We start from the raw sequence: 10,151 nt of genomic DNA, 5'->3' as shown, positions 1-10,151 counted from the left end.
AGCCTTATTAATAAAAAATGAAATGAACGACGTGACTTTTGAAGTTTCAGTCTGTCCACAGCTAGCTGTATAACTTTGGGAATGTTATTTAAGATCTCCATTTCCTAATTAGTAAACTAGGAATTCTATTAATGTCTTCAAAAAATTGTTCTGAGGAATATATAATATATGCATAAAATGTGGACACAGTATTTGGGCCATGATAGTAAGTGTTCAAGAAAAATTTTTTTATAAACTTTCTTCCCTATATTCACAATTTGTATTGTAATTTTAAATATACTTTTTAGAGTAAACCATGACATTTTATTATACATTTGTTTTCACTTTAAATGGATCTTAGCTACAAGGTTGTTTGAACAGTATAGTCTATTCTAATCCATCAAAATAAAAGACTAACAAAATAGAAATTCGAAATCTCATAGTGAAGTACACTAGCAATGAATTCAAAGATATAAAGAGAAATCTCTTGTGAGAAATAATAAATCCAAGTCACGTTGGCTTAAGTGATTTCTGGAAATAGAAGAGAATAGGCCACTCTAATTTGCCTGGTATTCCTGCGGGATAAATTGTGCCTTTACAATGAAACTAGAGGTGGCTTGCCCTGCCTGTCCTCAATAGTATAATGTCAGTGACTGCCAAGAATGCAGCTTTCCCAGGATCAAGAATGGAGCCTGCTTCTTTACCATATTTCCAGAATGATATGCATGTTGCTTAGCCAAATAATTAAATACTTCACATTTTAAGACTTGTTGCTTTCTCTGATTATGATAAAAACAAAATAAAGAAAATATTTGTGAGTCTGAAAAGATATGGTAATGGGATGTCAGGGGAAATGACAGAGTAAGGATCTCTGAAATTTTTCCAATCTATAAAAACAATGAGAATGCTTTCAAAAATGAGCAGAATCAATCTTTTCAGGACTTTGGAAATTAACCAAAGGCTTGCAACAATTCAGCAGGTTTATTCAAAAAAACTAGTTTAATCTTGGTAAGAGTAGCACATTTTATTGAGTGTTAACATTGCTTTTTTTTTCTCCTCATTTCCACCCCCACCGGGGATGACAGCCCTAAAACTCGCACACAGTAGTAGGAAAACCAGCAGCCTGCCAGCCACTGGGGGCCAAAACAAGTTTGGGGCTTCATCAAAACCCAATTCCAATAGAATCGTCACTATTTTAATTGTCTGATGGTTCCTGGAAGACCCTACTCACAAGGCTTGCCTTTATTTGACCTGACTCAGAGCTTACTCAGAGCAACGGTCTTTCTGCAGGGCATGTATTGAAAGTAGTTAGGAAAATAGAAAGTCACATATATGCATACAGCTGTGGACGTGCTCAGAAATCATCTGAAATGGCCATAAGCTCTCACCTCTGGCTCACCTTTCGGCCCTGCTCAAGCAAAAAGTGAAGGATAAGGCAGAATTACCAAGTGCCTGGTGGAGTCCTGAAGGCATGCCTGAACTCATATGCAGAACCCATCAGCAAAGGCTAGAAGACTGATTACTTCCAGGCATTTAAGGAAATGTCTTTTGAATCATTAGGTGACCACAAAGCTAAGCAAGCAGAGACTTCAGTGATACGTGTGACAAAGAACAGAGACTTTATAGAACTGGTTTGGGAAATTAATTAATAAGAAACAGCAAGAGAAACAAGCAGGGCCGGGCGCGGTGGCTCACGCCTGTAATCCCAGCACTTTGGGAGGCCGAGGCGGGCGGATCACGAGGTCAGGAGATCGAGACCATCCTGGCTAACACGGTGAAACCCCGTCTATACTAAAAATACAAAAAATTAGCCGGGCATGGTAGCGGGCGCCTGTAGTCCCAGCTACTCGGGAGGCTGAGGCAGGAGAATGGCGTGAACCCGGGAGGCGGAGCTTGCAGTGAGCGGAGATCGCGCCACTGCACTCCAGCCTGGGCGACAGAGCGAGACTCCGTCTCAAAAAAAAAAAAAAAAAAAAAAAAGAGAAACAAGCAGTGGCAGCAACAAACACCAGAAAGGGAGAGTATCTGATGTCCAGTGTTTACACATTATATTATTAAAAATTTCCATTTTCAAAAAACACTTTAAGTCAACTATTATATACATGCTTGAATTGGGTTGAAGACCCCCAAATCCATGCCCACTCATAAACTCAGAATGTGAGCTTATGTTAAAATAGGGCCTTTAACTATATAATTAGTTAAAATTAGATCATACTGGACTAAAGTGGATCCTAATCCAATATGACTGGTTTTCTTATAAGCAGAGGGAAATTTAGGCACAGATACATATAGAGAGAGCACCAAATGAACACAAGAGTAAAGGCAGAGGCATACAATTACAAGCCAAGGAATGACAAGGATTGTCAACAACCACAAGAAGTTGGAAGACAGGCATGGGATATAAATTCCTCTAGAGCCTTCAAGGGGAGCATCACCCTGATGACACCTTGATTTTGGAATTTTAGCTCCCAGAACTGTGAGATAACAAATTTCTATTGTTTTGAGCAATTTAGAGTGTGGTAGTTTATTAAGCAATCCTAGGAAGCTAATACAATTCACAAAGACCTAAACACAATCACATCTATAATTAAAATATGAGACTATCTAACCAAATAAAGACAATCAATAAATAAATAGAAGTTATATTTAAAAACCAAATACAAATTCTATAGTTTAAAATTGCATTAGTTAAAATAAAAAAAATCAACAGGAGGTTTGAGCAGGCATATAAAAGAAATTAGCAAGCTAGCATATAAGTCAACTGAGATTATCCAGTGTAAGGAGCAGAAGGAAAAATGAATGAAGAAAAACGGAACTATCCACAGAAACCTATGGAACACTAATAAGCACAGCATTATACACAAAATGGAATTCCAAGAAATAAAGAAGAGAAAGGGAAAGAAAGAATATTTAAAGACACAGCAACCCCAAAAGTAACAAATATAGTTAAAAAATTACACATCCAAAAAGCTAAAAAGATTATAAATAAATGCATACATCTATGCATAGAAACATTATAATCAAATTGTTGAAAGCCAAAACTAATAGAGAATCTTCAAAACAGCATGAGAAAAATGATCCATTATGAATGAAAAAAATCTAAACAAAATTTAGAAATGACTTATTTTCAGAAGCAAAGAGGCTGGAAAACAAGATGGAGACATAATCAAAGAGCAGAAAGAAGATACTTTCAACCAAGAATTCTGTATCCATCAAAAGCTACCCTTCAAAATTAAAAGAGAAGTTGAGATTTCTCAGAAAAACAACTAAAATAATTTGTCACTAGAAGATCTGCCTTATAAGAAATAATAAAGGCTGAGTGCAGTGGCTCATGCCTGTAATCCCAGCACTTTGGGAGACTAAGGAGGGAGGAGTGCTTGACCCTAGTACTTTGATACCAGCCTTGGCAACATGGCAAACCCTTGTCTCTACAAAAACTTTTTTAAAAATTAGTGAGGTGTGGCGGCACACCACTTTAGTCCCAGCTACTCAGGAGGCTGAGATGAGAGGATCACTTAAGCCCAGGAGGTCGAGGCTGCAGTGAGCTGAGATTGCATCACTGCATTCCAGCCTGGGCAACAGAGTGAGACCCTGTCTCCACAACAACAACAACAACAAACAAACAAACAAAAAACTGAAGGTAGTTCTGTAGGTTAGAATGACAAGACACTAGTTAGTAATTCTAATCCACAAAACTAAATGCAGTAAATAAAGAGCACAGGTAAATATAATTAAATAGGTAAATATAAAGGACAGTATAAATGCATTCTTGTTTGCAACTAGTGTAACTATTTTTCTTCTGTATGATTTATAAAACAACTACATAAAACTAATTATTAATCTGTTTGACATGCATGCATAAAGATGTAATGTGACAATAGCTCAAAAGAGAAGTCAGGGAAGAAGCTTACAGTAGTAAAACTTATTTTATTATTGAAACTAAATTAGTGTTAATCCTGACTAGCTTGTCATAATTTAAGATATTAATTGTGATCTTCAGGTAAACAACTAAGGAAACTTTTCTAAATATTAAAAAATGACAAGATAATTAACATAGTATATTTGAAAAATGATTTAATTTAAAAAGAAGGCAGTAATAGAGAAATAGCAGAAAGTATAAGCCATAAGATTTTTAGAAAACAAATAGCGAAATGGTAGATGTGAGTGCTATATTAAGAGTAATTACATTAAATGTAAATGAATTAGTAGTCCAGTAAAAAGTCAAAGATTGGCAGAATAGATTTTAAAAAGTGATCTATGCTGTCTGTAAGATGCAGACATTAGATGGAAAGACAGTTGTTGTAAAGAAATGATAAAAAATGATAGAACAGGCAAGCAGTCGAAAAAGGAGAGCCGAAGTGGTCATGCCAATATCCAACAAAATACTTTAAAGTAAAAATTGTTACTGAAGAAGAGTATTTTATAATAGAAAATAGTCAATTCATCAAGAAGATATAAAAATTAAAAACATAAATGCACCTAACAACAAAGCCCTAAAATACATATAGAAAAAAAATAGAATTGAAAGCAAGAAGAAACAACTCGACAATAAATTACCAATTTCAATATCCATCTTTCAATAATATATAGAACATTTAAACAGCAGATCTGCCAGGAAATAGAAGACTTAAAGATAATATAAACTAATTAGACCTGAAACGTATGTATAGTACTCTCCATTCAATGACAGAAGAATACACATTCACCTAAAGTGTGCATGAAACATTTTCCAGAATTGACTATAAGATTATAAATTATAAAACAATGATGAAACAAAACTATTTTTAAGTTAAAAGTATTAAAATCATGTAAGTTTGTTCTTTCACCACAATGGAATGTAATTTGAAATCAGTAATAAAAGAAGGAGAAGGTCACAAATATTTAAAAATTAAATAACATACTCCTAAATAAACAAGAGATTAAAGAAGAAATTACAAGGTCAATCAGTACTCTGAGGTACATGATTTCAAAACTACATCAACTCTTATGGAATACAAGTAAAGCAGGGCTTATAGGGAAATTTATAGCTGTAAATGCCTATATTAAAAAATAAGATTTAAAATATCAATAACCTAACCTTCTGCCTTAAGAAACTAGAAAAAATATTAAGCTAAACAAAAGCTAGGAAAGAAAATATTAAAATTATAGTAGAACTAAATGAAATAAAGACTATAAAATCAAAAGAGAAAATCAACAAAACTGAAAGTTATTTCTTTGTGATAAGATCAATAAAATTGACAACCTATAGCTAGATTGTCTGCAATGGAATGAATAGTTGTGCCCCACACTCCCAAAATCATATGCTGGAATTCTACCCCTCAAAGTGGTAGTATGAAGAGATGAAGTATTTGAAAGGTAATTATGTCATGAGGGTGGAGCCTTCATGAATGGCATTAGAGCCCTTATAAAAAAGGAATCTTAAAAACTCTTGTCCTCTTTCCACCATGTGAAGAAACAATGCGAAGACAGCAATCTGCAACCCAGAAGAGGGCCCTCACCAGAACCCAACCCAGCTGGCATCCTAGTCTTTAACTTTCAGCCTCTAAAACTGTGAGAGATAAATCTTTGCTATTTATGAGCCGCCCACAATGACTAAGAAATTAACTAAGAAAAAAGAGAAAATACTTGAATTAATATTATACAGGGTGAGAGAGAAGACATTACTATAGGCCTTGTCAATATAAAAAGAATGATAAGAAATGTCTACTAACAAGTGTATGCCATGAAAAAATGAATAATCTAGAAAAAATAGACAAATTATTTAAAGATATACAACATCAAAACTTACACAAAAAAATCCTCAGAATAGAATTGTCACAAGAAAAGAGATTGAACTTATTATGTTAAACCTTTCCCCAAAATATGCCATACCTCTGTGGCTTTACTGGTGAATTATACCAGACATTTAGTGAAGAACTAACAGTATATACTCACAAACTCTTCCAAAAAAGTAGAAGAGAACAAAGCACTTTCGAACTCATTCTATGAGACAAATATTTCCCTGATACCAAAACTAGAAAAAAGATTATAAGAAAAGATCTACAGATAAATATTCCTTATGAATATTGATAAAAATCCTCAATAAAACACCAGCAAACTGAATCTAGCAACACATCAAATAGATGTATAGACCATGATTAAGTAAGATTTAATCCAAGAATGCAAGGTTGGTGTACCACATGAGTATCAATCAGTGTAATACATCATGTTAACATAACAAGCAACAAAATACATTTATCACCTCAGTAGACACAGAAAAAATAAAATTTTCATAATTAAACACTCAACAAACTAAGGCTGTAAAGAAACTTCTTCAACCTGATAAAGAGTATTTCTAAAGAAACATTCAATTAGCATCACAGTTAATAATAAATGATTGAAAGCTTCCCCTCCAGGATCAAGGAAAAGGACCATGATGCTCCCTGACAATACATCTATTTAACATTGTACTGGAGGTTCTGGCCAGGGCAATTCATCAAGGAAAGTATATGGACCACATCCAGACAACAGTCTCTATTGCACATGACATAATATTTTGTATTTTAAAACTTAAGGAAATCTCAGAGAATGCATAAAAATAATACTACAGCAAATAGATGAGTTTAGCAAGGTTGCAGAATGTAAGATTAATATATACAAATCAGCTGAATATATACAGAAGCAAAGAACAATTTTAAAATGAAATTAAGGAAACAATTCAATTTTTAATTCCATCAAAAATGATAAATACTTAGAAATACACTTAACAAAAGAAGTATAAAACTTACTCACCAAAACAATAAAACATCATTGAAAAAATGATGTTTTATCATTGAAAGAAAGAATATACTGCTAAACAGTATATAAAGATATCTTGTGTTCATGTGTTGAAGGAAAATATTGACAAGATGCTTTGCTACCCAAATTTTTGAACATATTTAATATAATCTCTGTCAGTATCTTAGCAGGCTTTTATTGCAGAAATTAAAAAGCTGATCCTAAATTTATATGGAAATACAAGGGATCTACAACAGTCAAAACAATCTTGAAAAGAACAAAGCAGGACTCCATCTTCCTGATTTTAAAAATCTCAAAGCTACAGTAATCAAGAATGTGTGGTACTGGTATAAGGATAGACATAGAAATCAATGACCTAGAACTGAGAGTTTAAAACCATGGCATATAAGATAAGCCAGTTTTTATAAGGGCACCAGGACAATTCAGTGGGGGAAAGAACAATCTTTTCAACAAATGGTAATGGCACAAGTGGATATTCATAGGAAAAAGAATGAAGGTGGGTTCCTACCTCATATAATTAACTCAAAATATATGTGTTAAAATGATAAAACTCTTACAAGAAAAGAGATATAAATATTTCTGGCCTTGGAATAGGCACTTTTAAAAAACAATGTAATGCCTAAAGCACAAGGAAGAAAAGGAAAAATAGATAAATTAAACGTCATAAAAATTAAAATGTCTGTGCATCAAAGGACACTATTAAGAGTGAAAATACAATTCATAGAATATGAGAAAACATTTGGATATCATATATGTGATAAAGGACTTGCATTCAAGACGTATAAAGAATATTTATAAGCTCACAAGAAATACACAAATGATAAAAATAAATAATTTTAATAGACATTTATCTAAGGAAGATAATGTGAATGGCTATCAAACATGAAATAGGAAAAGATGTTCAACGTCATTAGTCGTTGTCAAAATCTCAATAAGATACCACTTCATACCCACTAGGGCAGCTATAATAAAAAAGACTTGCAATAACAAGTATTTGAGATGAGGTGAAGAAATTGGAAGCCTCCTAATTGTTAGTTACAATGCAAAATGGTGCAGCTACTGCAGAAATCAGTCTGACAGTTAAATGGTTAAACTAGTTACTATATGACCTGGCAATTCCACTTGTAGATACACACCCTAGAGAAATAAAAACATATGTCCAAACAAAAACTTGTACATCAAAGTTCATAGCAGCATTTTTTTTTTTTTTTGGTCAGAATGTGGAAACCAAAAACAAATATAGCCAAAATGTGGAAACAACCAAATGTCCATTTAAGAGAGAATGAATGGCTAAATAAAGTGTTGCATAGCCCTACAATGAAATATCCAGCCACACAATAAGTGAAGTTCTGGTACATGGTAACATGTGGCTGAATCTTAAAAACATTATCGAAGATAAAGAAGCTGGAAATCTTAACATAAAAAATATAAAATGTCCAGAAATAGTATATCCATAGAGACAAAAACTAGATTAGTGTTTGCCAGGGCTGAGGGAAGAGGAGAAGTTACTGCTAGTATGGAATTTCTTTTTGTTGTGTGAATACATTTGGGAATTATATAGTAGTGATGAATGTGCAACTTTGTGAATACATGAAAACCACTGAAGTGTACACTTTAAAATGGTTCATTTCATAGTATGTTTTTATCTATATTAAAAAACAGGCAGGGCATGGTGGCTCATACCTATAATCTCAGCACTTTGGGAGGCCAAGGTGGGTGGATCACTTGAGGTCAGGAATTTGGGACCAGCCTGGCCAACATGGGGAAACCCCATCATATCTAAAAATACAAAAAAAAAAAAAATTAGCTTGGCGTGATGGCACACACCTGCAATCCCAGCTACTTGGGAGTCTGAGGCAGGAGAATTAGCTGGGCCTGGTGGCGGGCGCCTGTAATCCTAGCTACTAGAAAGGCTGAGGCAGGAGATTAGCTTGAACCTGGGAGACGGAGGTTGCAGTGAGCCGAGATGGCAGCACTGCACTCCAGCCTGGGCAACAGAGCGATTCTCTGTTTCAATAAACAAACAAACAAAAAACAGTATGGGACAAAAATATAGCCGTGGAATGAGGAAACAAACTTTTATCATTTATAGCTAGAAATGGACATGTCTAGGTATAGAAATTATTTTTCAAATGAGCAATGCAAGCATTCACTTCTTATATTTCAAAGACCCTCAGCTTTGCCACAAAATCCACAAGGGCATATATTATACAATTGTTTAACAGATGTTGATTTAGTGAAGTCAATGAGTCTTTAATGTCCATTTATTTATGTAGTAATGGTTGAGTTCCACCTAATGACTCTAGCTTTAGTTATAACAGGATTTCACATATTTGGGCAATTCTTTATATATTTTTCACATTACATTATATCATCCTTTCAATAACATTTCAGTTAGACTTGGGCATTTTTGTTCCCATTTTATGTATGGAGAACCTAAATAAATGAGAACTTCAGGGTTTTATTCAAGATTGTGTAATAAATGATGGAGGCCCTACCAGTCCCAAACCCTCATTCTTAAATTACCTCCAAATACATCAAAGGGAGAACCCACACAAAGACAAATATCCACGTTAAACATTTCACGAGAACGCTTTTTCCTGCTAGCTTAAAAAAATCAAGCTGATATGTAGTTTCATGGTAGTGAGTGAAACGCTCCTTAGACTTTATTTTTAAAGCCATTCTTCTTTGAATGGTTTGAAGAACCTGCAGTAACGCTCAGCTCTGCCTTGTGAAACAGAATGTTCATATCATCTTGTTACTCTTTAAAAAGACATTTTGGCTCTGAATAGTTCACAGATTAAAATAGGTTAACACGCAGGACTTTAATCTCTGTTTATAGAAAATATCGAGACAGATGGAGAAGTAATTATGAATAAAAATAGATCTGTTTCTCAAACAGATTCCTGCACAGAGGCATTTAAACATCAAGGAAACTGAAGGCAGGGGCAGGGTGAAACCTAGCCCGTTGCTTTGACACACCGTCCTGGAGTGACAAATAGGATATTGACAGGGGAATCTGTTTAAGCCTGGAGCCATAACTAAGCTGGACTTCCAGTAGCTTCTATTATAAGTAGCTTTTTCCGTGCCACCTAGATTTATTTGGCTGTGCCACTGTAATTTTGGACTGGAACTGAATGAACACAGCGTTGTTCTGAATACTGCTGATCCTCTGCCTATAATAGGATCAACTGACATTACCCAGGTTGCTGAGGCATGTGAAGTGCCTCTGTAACCAAACTCCACCCTTGAGTCAGAGCCTGGTAATCCCTGGAGACTAACAGACATCCACGTGTTCTGCATGATTCATGCAACTGCTATCTGCAGACAGTTGCTGGGAGAAACGCCCTGTTAAGTGTTTACTCATTATGGCTACTTTGCCCAACTACCCTTGA

The sequence above is a fragment of the Pan paniscus genome, chromosome 8 (genome assembly GCF_029289425.2).
Source record: "Pan paniscus chromosome 8, NHGRI_mPanPan1-v2.0_pri, whole genome shotgun sequence".
NCBI classification, from domain to species: Eukaryota; Metazoa; Chordata; class Mammalia; order Primates; family Hominidae; genus Pan; species Pan paniscus.
Note: the sequence above shows the minus strand (reverse complement) of the source record.